The 16,247-nt window shown below is 54.5% G+C and overlaps 1 protein-coding gene across 2 annotated transcripts in view; it reads right to left on the bottom strand.

Annotated features, from left to right (window-relative positions):
• The window catches only part of FNDC3A (fibronectin type III domain containing 3A), a 1,256,364-nt gene that overhangs the window by 471,568 nt on the left and 768,549 nt on the right, over window positions 1-16,247 (bottom strand). The gene's annotated exons all lie outside the window — the stretch shown is intronic.

Genomic DNA, 16,247 nt, shown 5'->3' with positions numbered 1-16,247 from the left:
CCGTATCGCACCACTCCAATGGATAGTCCAACTGAAATTTGTGGACCGCACCAGTGAGCGGGAAAAATTGAGATTTTTTCCAATTGATCTGTACTCCCGATATTCGTCCAAAAACCAGGAATTCTCTTAGTATAGGATTAAGAGTAGTTTGCGGGTCTTTCACGTAAATCGTGATGTCGTCCGCATACAAGGATATGCCAATTTGGCGTTGGTAGCAACGAAAAGCGCTGTCTCTATGCATTTGGCGGATGCGACAAGCCAGCGGCTCTATCGCTATGGCGAAAAGCAGTGGGGAGAGAGGGCACCCCTGTCTAGTGCCTCTGGTTATCGGTATCGGGGAAGACAGCAGCCCGTTAGTAACCACCTTGGCCGTCGGAGCGGTATATAGCAGTTCTACCCAATTAACAAACATCTTCGGGAACCCCATCCTGTGTAATATAGTAATTAGGTACGTCCATTCAACCGAGTCGAACGCTTTCGTGGCATCAAGAAACACGGCGGCGACCGGGATATCAGGGGCGATTGTCTGAATCAAAGAGAATAGCGTCCTGAGATTATGCGACGTAGCACGGCCCGGCACGAAACCAGCTTGATCAGGCAAAACCAGTTTAGTCATTATCAGAGAAAGGCGCGTCGCGAGGACTTTAGCGAGAATTTTAGCGTCACAATTTATGAGTGACAGCGGACGGTAGGAGTCCGTATCCGTCGGGTTCTTTCCCGGTTTTAACAGGGAGGTAATAACCACTTCTCGCATCGACCCCGGCAGTATGCCTACGTCCAAAGATTCCACATATACTTCACGAAGGACTGGTGCCATGATATCTATGTAACATTTATAGAACTCCGCAGGGAGTCCGTCCAATCCCGTCGCCTTACCATTAGACAGTGACATTATTGCGTCGCGTATCTCATCTATTTCCAGCGGCGCGCTAAGGAACGCCCTATGTACATCGCTTATCCAACAAAGCGCAATGTCATCCAGGAAGCCGCCCACGTCAACTGCACCAGTCTGCTGTGAAGTGTAAAGTTGACTATAATGTGACACAAACTCCTGCTGAATGCTCTCAGTGTTATTACACCGTGTGCCGTCCTGCGCTATAATTTCTAACACATTGGAGCTAAATCGCGGCTTCCTTGTCATTGCAGCCAACACTTTGCCCGGTCGTTCCCCCTCGCAGTACCGTCGCGCTGTCCAGTACTTCCCCTTGAAGTTGACCTCTCTCACCGCTTCAGCCTCATACTCAGTCAATTTATCTCGAAATGTCTTATGGGTCCCTGCATCCGGACTCGTTGCCATGCCTAGCTCGAGTACTTTCAATTCTCGTTCTAATCTGCCCAGTGTCCTTTGTATATCCCTCAGCACCCCTCCACCCTTAGATATGCAAATCCCCCTGATCGTGACTTTGAATGCCTCCCACACCGTTTCCACACTAGCCACCGAGTCCTTATTCCTAGGAAAAAATTCCTCTATTTCAACTCCCAATTCCGTCCTAAAAACTGTGTCCAGTAGCATTGACGGGAGCATCCTCCAAGGTGGTCTCAATCTATTATGACCTGGCACAGCAAGGGACAGCAGTACCGGGCAGTGGTCAGAGTAAGTCCTCGACAAGTGTGTTACTGCTCCCATCCCTTCATAGAGTCCCCGCGTCACAAAGCAGTAGTCCAACCTAGCCCAGGTATTGGTGCGCGAAGTAAAGTGTGTGCCTTCCCTACTTGTGGGGTGCGCGTGCCTCCAGCTATCTATTAGCCGAGCTTCCTCTATGATGCCTACTAACATATCTCGTGCTTGTTTGTTATATTGTACGCAGCCATCTGATCTATCCATACCAGGGTATAGTGTTACATTAAAATCCCCCCCCCAGATAATGTGAGTGGCTCCCACCCCCAATACATGCCCCCATAACGTCGTGAAGAAGTCTGGAGTGTCAACATTAGGAGCATAACAACTTACAATCACTACAGTATCCGTGCCCAATCTCCCCCACACTATTACAAACCGACCATTAGGGTCTAGTATCTCCCCCAGCAAGTGGAAAGCAACGGAGTTCTTGATCAGCACAGCAGTGCCCCTTGAGTACGAAGAATAGGATGAGAATTTCCTAATCACAGCCCACTTTCTAGCAAAATTGGGATCCAACCGTGGCCTAAAGTGCGTCTCCTGCAAAAGTGCTATGTGCACATTATGCCTATCCAGATAGGCAAGTATGCTTCTGCCCTTCCTAGCAACATTAATGCCCCTTACATTCCATGACAGAATCGTAACACATATCCACCCGTCTCTTCCACCCGCCAGCCATCTCGTAACAATAGTGCCTTTGGACATGCAAGGACCCGTGCAACCATTGACTGTAGTAACCAACCTTCCCAGTTTCCCTCTCCAGCAACCCTTCCCGCCCCCCTCCCTCGTCACCGCTAGCAAACCCCCAATGAGCTGCAGTGTAATAAACAATGTCAATGGGGCACACCCTAATGGGGTCATCTAAGGTACGCACTTCCTCACCCCCTCCATCTCGTACTTCGTGTCAGGCCTCCCCATGGAGGTGTCTACGAGAGAAGGGGGCGTCGCCTGGCATACGTTACCACCTTCAGTTCCAACGCCGACTGCATCCGTATCTCGTACACACAACAACAGTGCCCATGCAAAATCTCCAGGTCGCTCGTTCAGTAGAAATTGTCCGCTACGACTCCTACGTGTCCCAGGTCAGTCAGCAATCTATGCCAGCAATAGTCAGTGAGGATTCAGTCTGCCTCTTCTTCCGGACCTCCCTCTGCTCGATGATGTCCCTGCTCTCTCCGTAGTGATTTCAGGAAGTCCTCAACTTGTTGTGGATTCACAAAAAAATGCTGTTTCGCCTGGTGCGTTACTCTGAGCTTTGCAGGGTATAACAGAGCATAATCAATTTGCAAGTTCCGAAGCTTTTTTTTCACATCCAAGAACTTCCGACGTTGATCTTGCACCATGGGAGTGAAGTCAGGGTACAGGGTGAAATTAACTCCGTCACAGGTCAGTTGTTTCTTGGTTCGTGCAGCACGCAAAGCCGTATCCCTGTCTCTATAATTGAGTAGCCGTGCTATGATCGGTCTGGGTGGTGCTCCTGGTTGAGGTTGAGGGCCTAAAGATCGATGTGCCCTCTTGACAATGAACTGCTGCGAAAAGGCCTCTTCTCCCACCGCTGTCTTCAGAATCCGCTCCACATATTCCTCCATCCGCCCTGTGTTCGTCGATTCCGGCACGCCTACCACTCGTACATTATTGCGGCGGCTGCGTGCTTCCAATTCTTCATTCTTTGCAGCTATCACTCTGAGGATGTTGTCCATTCTTGACAGCCTGGCATCGTGGGACGCCACAGTATCATCATTGTCCGATATCCTCCTCTCCGCCGCTGTGATGCGTTCCTCGTGAACGTCCATCTTTTGTGCAATAGCGTCCATTCTGGAGGAGAGTCGGTCTACCTTATCCACCACCGTCGCGAAACCCTGTTTCATCTCCTGCAGTATAAGGTGCATATCCGGTGCAGTTGCGTCGCGGCTGGCACCTGCTGCTGACATGTTTTGTGGTCCTCCTGAGTCCGAGTCCAGTCTAGCATTTTTCTTCGCCGGTTGGGTCGATTCAAAGGACAGTTTGGGCTGTCTAGTGTCTTGTCGTCCCATGACAACGCCCTTTGTCGATCTCGCTCTCACGATATTGGTTCCTCTACCTCCACTTCCACCGGGCGATCCGGAAGCCTCCGTCATAAATTAGCGCAGCAACCTGTGCACCTCTGTACTATCCACCAGTTCAGCTCCGATTTCTGCAGCTGTATCTGTGACCGTCAACAAGCGTCCCTCCTCCTCCAACACTTATGCACACCAGATCTCTGTGCACCGCCGCAGCTCTCGCCCCTCCGTGAAGTAGTCAACGTGCAGCGGCAGGGACGGCCCGCTCAAAGAAGGCTTCAGCGCACGGGGTCCAGGGTCAGGTTATACTGAATCACCAAGCTCCCCTACGGTTACACCAGAGGAGTGGGGTTGTAAATAACCCACGATCATTCACCAACACGCTTTCTTTAGGCGATCATCTCCTCTGCCACTAAGACATCAGTAGATACCGTTTTCACTACGCAGCATATTAGGGGTCAGTGTCAGTGTGCGAGCTTAATCCAAGAGTGCAGCAGGTAGTGTTGGCACCACGCGCTCATCAATCTCATAACCACACTCAGGGTGGTATGGCGCTTGTTGGACAGGCCGCATATTCGAGCTGTCCCCCCTCCCCGCAATGGGACCAGGACCCTGGCTCTCCCTGCATCCCCAGCCAGAGTCCACAAACGACCACCCGAAGTACCCTGCAATCCCTCCACTACAAGACACCAGCTCCGGACCCAGCTGGCCCGGGTCACCATCTACCCCACGACATCGACCCGGCCGCCATCTTGGGGCACTGCAGCACGAGGCCGCGTGGCCTCAACTCGACCCTAACCCCGGGCCCGGCCGGCCCCGACATCGAGGCCCCACCATCCTCCCAGGAGGCAGAGTGCCCACTTGGCGAGTCAATGGGAGAAGGAATCGTCAACGGCTCTCCTCCGCCAGGTGTCGATCACCCCAGGCCGCCTGGGCGCTGGCTCCACCCCCCTGCTGGGTGTCTGGACTCCCTCATCCCGGACCTCCCGGCCCCCAGGCGCGAGGGTCCGGACATCAAAGGGGACCAGACCTATAACTGGGGCAGGGCCAGACCAGGAAGGCAGTTGTATCCTGGAGTCGAGAGACCCGAGAAGAACTCATCCGTGACTTGGCCTGCTGGCGCTGCCGCGGCCCTCTGCCTCGTGAAACCATCGTCTTGGCCAGCTGGCGCTGCCGCGGCCCTCTGCCTCGTGAAACCATCGTCTTGGCCTGCTGGCGCTGCCGCGGCCCTCGGCCTCGTGAAACCATCGTCTTGGCCTGCTGGCGCTGCCGCGGCCCTCTGCCTCGTGAAACCATCGTCTTGGCCTGCTGGCGCTGCCGCGGCCCTCTGCCTCGTGAAACCATCGTCTTGGCCTGCTGGCGCTGCCGCGGCCCTCTGCCTCGTGAAACCATCGTCTTGGCCTGCTGGCGCTGCCGCGGCCCTCTGCCTCGTGAAACCATCGACTTGGCCTGCTGGCGCTGCCGCGGCCCTCTGCTTTATGAGACTATCACCTTGGCCTGCTGGCGCTGCCGCGGCCCGATCCACAGACCCTCCAGCTCGAGGATTGTGAGCTCGCCTTTTACCACTACCTGTACCGATCCGGTACCAAGACTGTCCCGCTACCCCCTTTCCCTACAGAGACTAGAAGTGAGAGGACCCCCGGGTCCAAGTTATCCTGTATCGCTGATATCCTTGCCTTAAGAACCTTATATAAAGCCTTGAACTCGACTTGGTGTGGTGCCTGTTTGTGGGGAGGGAGGGTACTTGTCTGTACGATCGCCGGAGACGGTCCCCCTCGGGGATCTCTCCCTCGGTATCCGGCCGACCCTCAGGGTCCCCGTCTAACATTGGTGGCCAGCGACGGGATCCGAACCTACGCATAATCGTACAGAAAGTCACTCGCCCCACCACACACAACAACCATGTCAATAGAGAGCGGAACAACGGAAAAATTTCAGATGGAAAAATTGGAAGACTACAACCACCGGGAACTGAAGCAATATTGCATAGAACTTGGACTTCCAACCACAGGTCTTAGCACAAAGGAAGACTTCAAACGAGCCCTAGAAGCTTGGGCAGAAACGGGTACGGTCGTACCCCGAACACAAACAACCGAAACGAGCCCCGCACCAACTAAAGAAAGAGCGGATCTCTCCCTGGAAGAGATCCGAGAAAGAGAAAAAACCAGACTCCACGAATTAGAACTTGCCCGACTTCGCTTGGATGGGGAACTCAAGCTGGCAGAACAAAAAATAACCCTGGAACACTTACGGCTCAGGGAAGAGCGGGAAGACAAGCAAAGACAGAGGGAGCTAGAGGAAAAGAGACTAGAGTACGAACATGAGCGCAATCTCAAAGCACTGGAGATTCAGAAACAGAATAAAGACCTCGGGCTCCCCGAACGACCGACCCCGTCTGCCTCGACCGAGCCCAAGGTTCACATCCCCAAAGATGTCATCCGGGAATACCACAAGAACGATGATATCCAGCAGTGGTTTAAAGCCTATGAGGTGGCAATGACCTCCCACCGGATTCCCCGAAGCGATTGGGGAGCCGGATTATGGGGGAGGTTTGTCAACGAAGGGCGGGACGCCCTGCTGCAACTCCCGGACCAGCTAATGACCTCCTACGACCACATGAAGGCCGCCCTCCTCACTCGATACGGGCTCACACCTGAGATGTACCGCCAACGGTTCCGCGACTGCAAACGGATTCCGGGTACAACTTGGGTGGAGTACGTGAACTTTTTTAGCCGAGCCTTCGAGGGGTGGATCAAGGGCAACAAAGTAACCACCTACGAACAACTCTTTGACCTTATCGTATGGGAACACCTGTCGAACAACTGCTTCGTGGAGCTCCGGCAACACCTCCTGGACAGCAAGCTAACCGACCCTCGACAACTCGCCGCCGAAGCCGACCGGTGGGAAAGCACCCGAGTTGGCCGGAGCGCACCCAGCGAAGTATCCAGATCGTATCGCCCCCGAGGGGGAGGAGGAAGTCAGGGTCGGGGGAGAGACCCCGGCCCCTTGTCACCCCCCAGAAACCCCTCGACCCCGGTTGGCCGGGGAAGCCCTGCCGTCCGGGCCGGTTTCCGGGCCAACATTACGTGCCACAGGTGCCAGCGACCCGGCCACTACGCCAGTGATCCCAACTGCCCAAAGAATCCGAACACGACTCCCCGCCAAGTTGCAGCGGCGGCCCTAGGGGAAGAAATAATCCCGGAAGACCAAGAGGAGTACGAGACCGATCCCTCGGAATGGGCACCCGCCGCCATGGCACTGGTCTGCTTAGGGGACATGATTCCGCGGGCCCCCCTTCCCGCCAACACACAGAAGTACGGTCAATGGGTTAACATCAATGGTCGCCGGGCGGAAGCCCTCCGCGACACCGGGGCCAGTGTAACGGCGGTCCGACGCCACCTCGTCACTCCAGACCAAATCTTGCCGAACATTCTTTGCCCTGTTCGATCAGCCGACAACTCCGAAAGCCTATGCCACATGGCCTGCGTCCCCTTCGAGTGGGGAGGAGTAACAGGGATGTTAAAAGTAACTGTCCGCGATGATGCCCCCGTGGACTGCCTCCTAGGAAACGACCTTGAAAGCTCTCCCTGGGCAGCTGTCGAACGGAGGGAGCACCTGGGGATGCTTGGCCTCCCCGAATGGGTCTGCGTCACGACCCGGTCCATGACCGCCCGCGCGGTCCCCAGCCCAGAAGAGCCCGAGTGGCCAGAACCTCCTCCCGCGCTCATCCCAGAGGAGGCCGCCCCAGAAGCCATTCCCTTGACCCAAACCGAAGAAGGACCCGACCAGCTTCGGGACGTCCCTGACCTGGCACAATGGCGGCAGGAGGGAGGCCCCACGCAGGAACAATTCCGGGCCGAACAGAAAACATGTCCCTCTCTCGAAGGACTCCGGCAGCAAGCCCTGGCCCAGAGCACCGGGGATACCTCGGGGGCCCACTGGATCTACTGGGACCAAGACCTGCTCTACAGCGAGCAGAAAATTGCAGAACTAGGGGCCAGTCGGGTGCTGGTGGTGCCCCTTCGCTTCCGAGACTTCCTCCTGAACTTAGCCCACGATGTCCCCCTTGCCGGACACCTGGGGCAGGATAAAACCTACGACCGCCTGGTGACCCATTTTTTCTGGCCCCACATGCGGAAGGATGTCACCAACCACTGCAAGGCCTGCCCCACCTGCCAGGCCAGCGGAAAAAGTGGCCGAAAAATCAAAGCACCATTACAACCCTTTCCTGTCGTCACCACCCCGTTTGAACGAGTGGGAATAGACATTGTGGGGCCCCTCGACCCTCGAACAGCCCAAGGACACCGGTTCATCCTGGTCCTTGTAGACCACGCCACCCGCTATCCCGAGGCCATCCCTCTTCGGACTGTGACGGCCCCCGTGGTGGGCCGGGCCCTGATGGGGATCTTCTCCCGGGTGGGGTTCCCCCGGGAGGTCGTCAGTGACAGGGGCACGAACTTTATCTCCAGATATATGAAGTCCCTCTGGCAGCAATGCGGGGTCACCTACAAATTCACGACCCCCTATCACCCGCAAGGAAACGGACTGGTCGAGAGATTCAACCGCACCCTCAAGGGGATGATTATGGGTCTAGAAGAACCCCTTCGACGCCAGTGGGACGTACTGCTTCCATGCCTCCTGTTTTCCTATCGGGAGGTCCCGCAGAAGTCCCTCGGCTTCAGCCCCTTTGAACTACTGTACGGGCACTACCACTTTAAAGTCATGCCCTTCGGCATGAAAAACGCCCCGGCAACGTTCCAACGGCTGGTAAACCAGGTACTGGCGGGCCTGGAAGACTTCAGCGCCGCCTACCTGGACGACATTGCTGTGTACAGCCACCAGTGGACCGACCACCTCCGCCACCTGCGGGAGGTTCTACACGCCCTCCAGCAAGCCGGGCTCACCATCAAGGCCAGCAAGTGCCAAGTTGGCCAAGGGTCCGTGACCTACCTGGGACACCAAGTGGGAAGCGGGCTGGTGGCCCCTCTCCAACTCAAGATTGCTGCCATCCAGGCCTGGCAACCCCCTACGAGCCAAACGGAGGTCCGGGCCTTCCTGGGGCTCACCGGATACTACCGGCGGTTCGTGAAGGACTATGGCAGCATCGTGGGGCCCCTCACAGAGCTCACCTCCAAAAAGAGCCCCAAAACCGTCAACTGGACCCCGGACTGCCAATCAGCCTTCCAGAAGCTAAAGACCGCCATGTGCACGGCCCCCGTGCTCCAGGCTCCCGACTACAGCCGGGAATTCATTGTGCAGACGGACGCCTCCGATCATGGTGTGGGGGCCGTCCTCTCCCAACTCAACACCGAAGGGGTCGACCATCCGGTGGTCTTCATCAGCAGACGCCTCTTGCCCCGAGAACAGCGCTGGAGCACCATTGAGAGGGAGGCCTTCGCCGTAGTCTGGGCACTCAAGAAGCTCCGGCCATACCTCTTCGGCACCCACTTCCGGGTGCAAACAGACCACCGACCCCTGCAATGGCTGATGCAAATGCGGGGGGAGAACCCGAAGCTGTTGCGCTGGTCCATCTCCCTGCAGGGGATGGACTTCACGGTGGAACATCGTCCAGGCCAGGACCACGCCAACGCCGACGGCCTGTCACGCTTTTTCCGCCTCAGCGAGGAGAGTCCCCAGGAAGATGGCTGACTCTCCCCGCCTTCAGCTGGGGGGGACGCATGTTGGACAGGCCGCATATTCGAGCTGTCCCCCCTCCCCGCAATGGGACCAGGACCCTGGCTCTCCCTGCATCCCCAGCCAGAGTCCACAAACGACCACCCGAAGTACCCTGCAATCCCTCCACTACAAGACACCAGCTCCGAACCCAGCTGGCCCGGGTCACCATCTACCCCACGACATCGACCCGGCCGCCATCTTGGGGCACTGCAGCACGAGGCCGCGTGGCCTCAACTCGACCCTAACCCCGGGCCCGGCCGGCCCCGACATCGAGGCCCCACCATCCTCCCAGGAGGCAGAGTGCCCACTTGGCGAGTCAATGGGAGAAGGAATCGTCAACGGCTCTCCTCCGCCAGGTGTCGATCACCCCAGGCCGCCTGGGCGCTGGCTCCACCCCCCTGCTGGGTGTCTGGACTCCCTCATCCCGGACCTCCCGGCCCCCAGGCGCGAGGGTCCGGACATCAAAGGGGACCAGACCTATAACTGGGGCAGGGCCAGACCAGGAAGGCAGTTGTATCCTGGAGTCGAGAGACCCGAGAAGAACTCATCCGTGACTTGGCCTGCTGGCGCTGCCGCGGCCCTCTGCCTCGTGAAACCATCGTCTTGGCCAGCTGGCGCTGCCGCGGCCCTCTGCCTCGTGAAACCATCGTCTTGGCCTGCTGGCGCTGCCGCGGCCCTCGGCCTCGTGAAACCATCGTCTTGGCCTGCTGGCGCTGCCGCGGCCCTCTGCCTCGTGAAACCATCGTCTTGGCCTGCTGGCGCTGCCGCGGCCCTCTGCCTCGTGAAACCATCGTCTTGGCCTGCTGGCGCTGCCGCGGCCCTCTGCCTCGTGAAACCATCGTCTTGGCCTGCTGGCGCTGCCGCGGCCCTCTGCCTCGTGAAACCATCGACTTGGCCTGCTGGCGCTGCCGCGGCCCTCTGCTTTATGAGACTATCACCTTGGCCTGCTGGCGCTGCCGCGGCCCGATCCACAGACCCTCCAGCTCGAGGATTGTGAGCTCGCCTTTTACCACTACCTGTACCGATCCGGTACCAAGACTGTCCCGCTACCCCCTTTCCCTACAGAGACTAGAAGTGAGAGGACCCCCGGGTCCAAGTTATCCTGTATCGCTGATATCCTTGCCTTAAGAACCTTATATAAAGCCTTGAACTCGACTTGGTGTGGTGCCTGTTTGTGGGGAGGGAGGGTACTTGTCTGTACGATCGCCGGAGACGGTCCCCCTCGGGGATCTCTCCCTCGGTATCCGGCCGACCCTCAGGGTCCCCGTCTAACAGCGCTTCCCACCTTCAGCTCAGTACAAGCGGACCATCTAACAGGCAGTCGCCAATGCATGTGCAGCTCTTCACACTACGTACCCGCTTCTCACCACAGAAGGGCAATATTCTCTCCCCGCTCTCATGCGTATCCGCACTGTAGCGCCGCCTGGTACTCCAACGGCCGGCCTGGTACAATGCGCGGGCAACCTCGCTTTTGGCGCCAAAAAACCCGCGTCTGCCCCGCCACTGCCAGTTCCCACAGCAGCAGTATCTCTTGTCTTCCACCGCCTGGGTCCAGGGGTGGTTCAGAGGATGACGGTTACAAATATCGGGACCCCCAACGCACCTCACCTCCGGCAGACAGCGCCAGCTCGGTGCTCCTCAGTCCTCCGCACTGCCCTCGCAAGTCCCAAATTATTTCCAAGCCACTCAATTCTTCCCACGATCCAGGCAGCCTCGCTAGGACTGGCAGTAGCGTTTCTAGTATCGTCCCTCAGGGTCCTACCCTGCGAGCAGACGAATCAGCAAGCAGGGCCCTCCGACCTCGTGGGCGCCCCAGTATCACGTAGCTTCCGTGTCCAGCGTCGCGCACCGTCGTTATCTCAGCAGCTGCCGGTCAGGTGTTCCGGCGGTGATATCTTCGCGGTCACAGCTCCGCAGCCCTTCAAACTTTCAGCGAGTGCTGGAATAGTGTCCTTCCAGCGATTTTCGTTAGCGTTGGAGGTGGTGAAGGAAGGATAAATACAGGATAGCGGCACAGGCTGCAGGAGCCTCACTCAAGTGCGGCCATGCTGCTCGTGCGCCCTCTCATGCTGTTCGTATCTGACATGTTAAAGATACGTCCCACCATTTCTATGAAATGTAGGGGGCAGTAGGTACGAATTAGTGCTAGTATCTCTGTCGAGGTCCTTGCAATTTGGAGTTCAAAGGTTTCTCGAGCGAGCGGTAAAAGCATGGCTTTCATTCTGCTGAAAGTACCAAACTGTATAAAAGAAACATTCAGTGAAGGCCATATTAGCGCCTCCCTGACTGTGTTTGTCAGATGAAACAATACCTGCATACAGCAAGCAACCCTGGTGTTCATAGTTACCAGATATGTAATGCCTGGAAGAATGCCACAACAACCTCGATAGCCCAGCTTCAAGTAACTCCCATTCGAAAGTAGCTCAAACGCTGGCGTATCACAGCAGCTGGTGTTCGTTTCATGTGCCAAGACAGGTTCTAAAGTGAACCATCGCAGGCTCAGTGTAAAACAATGTCTTGGCATATGAGAGAACTACTTAAAGCGGTCTTGCAGTTTGTACCACTAAGAAACACTTCTCGATCCCTACTCCGGCATCGAAATGTATTTGGTAAATCCCAAGATTTCTTAAAGTAAAGCTAAGTGTTGTTTTACCACTGTAAGTGTTGAGGTTTCTAGCCAATCTAGGTACAACTTCCCAACACTATAGGATGTCACTACCCCTGGATGTTCTCTCTCTACATATCGTAGGTCTGGCCTATGTAAACTAAGTCCCTCGGTGATGTGCAGGAACAGTTTATGACATGTGCTTGTGTCTAAAGGCCAAACCACACACTCCTTCCAATTGGGGTCTGAGCTATTGTACTTTAGTAGTTGATAGCAGTACAATTTGACATAGTCTGATGAACCCTCCAACGTTTCAGTATTAGAAAATGCAGCAGTTTTTTCCAGATCAGATAACATGTTATTAACTGTTTCAGTGTCCCAATCATCAGAAAATGTACTGGAAGCAATGAAATCACTTTATGAGATTTTAAATATATGATTAATTCTTGGTCGGTCCGAATATGTTAAAATCAACTTTGTCCCATACTATACCATGAGGTATAGTAACAGCTGTGATGATCACTGATGACAAGTCTCTTTGTTCACGATGTGACGTAGTGTGTGGCTTCAGGAGGAGGTTGACCTTTCGGGCTATGGAATCTTGTTGAAGATAATGTCCATTAAAAAGCATGCTAAAAGACAATACTAAACCTAGCCATAAAAGAAAAACATTATTTCAGAAATCCAGAGTTCAATCCAAGGTGATACCAGGTATGTCTTTTGAAGAAAGAGAAGAAAGTTCTTTAATTCTTGCTTGAATGGTGTTTTGGCTGGCGGCGTTTCCGGCTCGCTTGGATCCAGTGAAAACGTATCAATGTTAATGAAATAGCCAGATGCTGTTCGATCAATTGTAGGAATTGCATCAGGATTGGTTGAAATGTTATTATCCTCTCGATGAGGCAAGTTGATGTAGATGTCTGCATTTGGTCGAATTGCAAGTTGTGAATTATTCTGATTTTCGTTTTGAATTTGAATGTTCGGTTCAAGTATAACAAGTTCCATAGCATTGTTGCTCAGTCCTTCATTCCTTACAGGTGGCTCTTCAAACGTGATGAGTCTTTCTGTTTGAACTTCTTGGATTGTAGCAAGAGGAGAATGTCTGTTACATCGGAGTCCACTAGGAGCCTACTGTTTAGTATCGGCCACATAGTGTGGTTTGATTAAGTCGATTGAGACTAATCTTTTATCCTTTTTTCCGGCGGGAGCAGCACAGTTCTTGTTTCGTGAACTGCAAGAACTGGTACAGGTTTTCTGTAAGAAGGTCCAAAATCCTTTTTGTCTGCAATTTTATCTCTGTCCAGATCCCCGACTTTTGGGATCCAGACAGGTCTTGCCGTGACTACCTTGACTTCTTCAGTGGCGGTCTGTTTTAGATGGGCATTGCTTTGCTTCGTCCTGGATTCTTTTAGATCCTGTAAAACAGCTAAATGGTCATGGATATCAAATTGTTTTTCATCGGCCACTGCGCCTTCACAATCAAGATAAGGTACACACATTTGTGTCCCAAAGAGGACCTCCTATGGAGTGACACCTCCTAATACGTTTCTTGGCTGGTTGTTTAATGCCCGCTGGACCCCATAAAGGTGTATGAACCAAGTATCGCCCTTGCCTAATACCCTAGCTGTTAACGACTGCTTTAAGTCCCGTTTTTTTCTCCCCACAACATAATTTCTCTAAGGATGATACGAGGATAAGAACCGCAATGCTACGCCCATTCCTTCCATGGCCTCTTTGTAAGCCTAAGAGCTAAACGCAGGGCCGTGTCCAGAGTGTAACGTGCAAATTGCGTATGTACCGATAAAGACTTGCAAATCTTTTATAACAATTTGAGCGTCAGCAGAACGCTGAGGCCATAACCATAGGAATCTTGAGCAGGAATCCACTGCCACTATGATATATCTGCAAACCCTGTCAGTTTGTAAGGGGCCCCAGTTGTCCAAGTACACACAAGCTGGAGGTTTGTCTGACTTCAGTAATGGCATCTGTGCCGGGCGTGCAACGGTGGAGCCTTTCATCTGCTGGCAGATGTCACATTTCAAGACATACCCCCAGATGCATGAAGCACCCACTCTGCGAATACTAAATAGCGAAAAATACCGAATCGCTATTCAGAATTCGCAGAATGGGATGCATCACCAAAATCGGTAAATATCTGCGAATCGCAACCGGCCGCAATCGCAATATGCAAATTTGCTAAAATTGCTATAAAATCGCAGAATCGGCTGTTTCCCAACCCCAAATTGCGATTTCGCAAATACCGAAATCGCAAATAGCGATCTCGCAGATTGCGAGATTGCAAAAACGGTAAGTCGCATTTTGAGCACAATGATGACATCACTACCAGGAAGTAGCCTGCTCCATGCTTCATTTGGATCACAGAGCTGGATAGAGGAGGAGGCAGAGCACTGAGCTCCAAGAGACACACCCTGCAGTCCCAATACAGGATACATATTCATATCACAATGTTCCAGGAAGCTGCAGGACCAAGTGAAACAGACAGGAAGCGCAAAATGAAGTTCTCTGAAAAAGAACTGGAGTACTTGATAGAGGGAATCAGCAGGGACCATGACCAGCTGTTTGGGAAGCTGTCCCGGAAGGTGCCCGAGGCAACCAAGAGGCTCACAGCCTCAGCCAGAGGCGCACTGGCTGCGCATCAAGGCCAAGGTCAACGCGGTGGGAGTCACGCACCGGTCTATCGATGACCTTAAAAAGAGGTGGTGCGACCTCAGAGGCCGTGCCAAGGAGCGCATTGCGGAGAGACTGGCCACGGGAGGAGGAGACTCCACAGTCCCCGAGAACACACCAATGGAGGACCTAGTGGAGGACACCATCAACCTTGCGGCCTGCGTGGGGGTCACTCAACTGGACACCTCCCGCGCCACACACCAATCACAAGGTAAGAGCCATGCAATTGCGACCCCGTCCCCTAACAATGCCCATGCCCCCAGGGCAAGCCATATTTGTAACCCCAGTAATCCAGTTCCTGCCCCTCCCAAACGCCCAAATGCATTGTGGGACCTGTAGTGTGACAATGTGCCCTGATAGCCACACACAGTCAAAATAGCCAAGTGAAACATACCCATAAAGCCAGTCAGGGACTGCAAGCCTGCATGCATGTTGCTACATCCCAGGTGCCTGAATCATATAATTAATCATGCACTCATTCACATCACAGGTGCTGCAGATGCTGAGACGTCTGACAGTGAGACACTCCACATTGTGCCGACACCTGATGAGACGGAGAGAGAGAGCCAGCCAGCACCAGTACCTGGACCAGCACCTGGACCAGCACCTTCCCAAAGACACAGGGCCACCCCTGCAGCCATACGTGGAGCACAACCTCACCAGTCGGCAGGCATTGGCAGTGGAGCAGATCCCAACCCCCCCCAGGAGGCAGACACGACGCCCAGCAACGGTGCGGTCCCAAGCAAGCAGCAGGTTGAGGCAGCAGCGCTCTGTGGCCACCCCAGCACACATGGAGCAACAGGCACATAACTTAGGCTTTGGTATTGAGGCTCGGATGCTTGCTGTGCACCGCAAACAGGCACAGCACATGGCAGCAATGCAGCTGCAGCTCTACAAAACTGCACGCAACATTAGTCAACTCACTGAGAGTGTGCAGGAGCTGACCGCAGCCATCAAGGAGAGCAACCAACTGATGGTGGCGCAGCAGGACATCACACGTAGACGCCACAGGCAGCTGCTGACACAGCTATCAGCCTACACTCGCTCAAACCACCTGATTGGGAACGCCACTTCCCAGCTGTCGCGCAGGTCACTGGCCATGCAGATACAGATGGTCCAATGCTGTGCAGATGTTGCAAGGGCCCTGGAGCAGGTCACCACCACTGTGGAAAACCAACAGGTGGCCGGCCATGGTCATGCAAGGGGGAGGGGGGATGATGCCAGTGAGGGGACATCTAGCCTCAGCAGCCTGCCTGTGCCAGTGCAACCAGAAAGGCGCCGCAGTTCCCGGCTCAACGCTGCATCACGGCAGAACACTCCCAACGTGGAGGGTGCGTCCGGCAGAAGGCGCCAGTGACTACATTTCCGGCAGTGCCATGGTGACGTAACCACGCACGCCTGCTCATGATACAAGAGCCTATATGTCTCAATACAGTGCTGATTTAAAGCACATCGACAGCTTGTTAAATAAACAAAAGATTTATTTTGAACACAAATCTTCCTCATGTCAATCATTCATGTGGCATGCATGAGTGCAGTGTTGTGTGAGGGGTATGAGTGCACTAGAAATAGTTTAGTGTGATGTTGGCACAGCGCCTGTGTCCTTCAGCAGGATTCTCCCCAT

This window comes from Lissotriton helveticus, chromosome 8 (genome assembly GCF_964261635.1).
Source record: "Lissotriton helveticus chromosome 8, aLisHel1.1, whole genome shotgun sequence".
In the NCBI taxonomy this organism is placed as follows: Eukaryota; Metazoa; Chordata; class Amphibia; order Caudata; family Salamandridae; genus Lissotriton; species Lissotriton helveticus.
The sequence above is the reverse complement of the archived record's forward strand: the minus strand, read 5'-3'. Positions and strand labels throughout refer to the sequence as shown.